Source organism: Belonocnema kinseyi, chromosome 10 (assembly GCF_010883055.1).
Source record: "Belonocnema kinseyi isolate 2016_QV_RU_SX_M_011 chromosome 10, B_treatae_v1, whole genome shotgun sequence".
Taxonomy (NCBI): Eukaryota; Metazoa; Arthropoda; class Insecta; order Hymenoptera; family Cynipidae; genus Belonocnema; species Belonocnema kinseyi.
Genome location: NC_046666.1, coordinates 110,485,759 through 110,485,966, shown reverse-complemented (window position 1 = coordinate 110,485,966; position 208 = coordinate 110,485,759).

Genomic DNA, 208 nt, shown 5'->3' with positions numbered 1-208 from the left:
ATAACTTATTAAAATGTAAGTAATTGAGAATAATATTCTTTATGCATTTCTAGTGTAATTTCTTTGGAGAATTTTGTACACATTATTGTACCTTTGTGCTCAAGTACAATCCACGAAAGAAATGAGGGTAGTTTACCGAATACAAAACCGCACGAAAAGCGGCTTCAATATATTATTATATAATATATTATTATTCTTCAATATATTA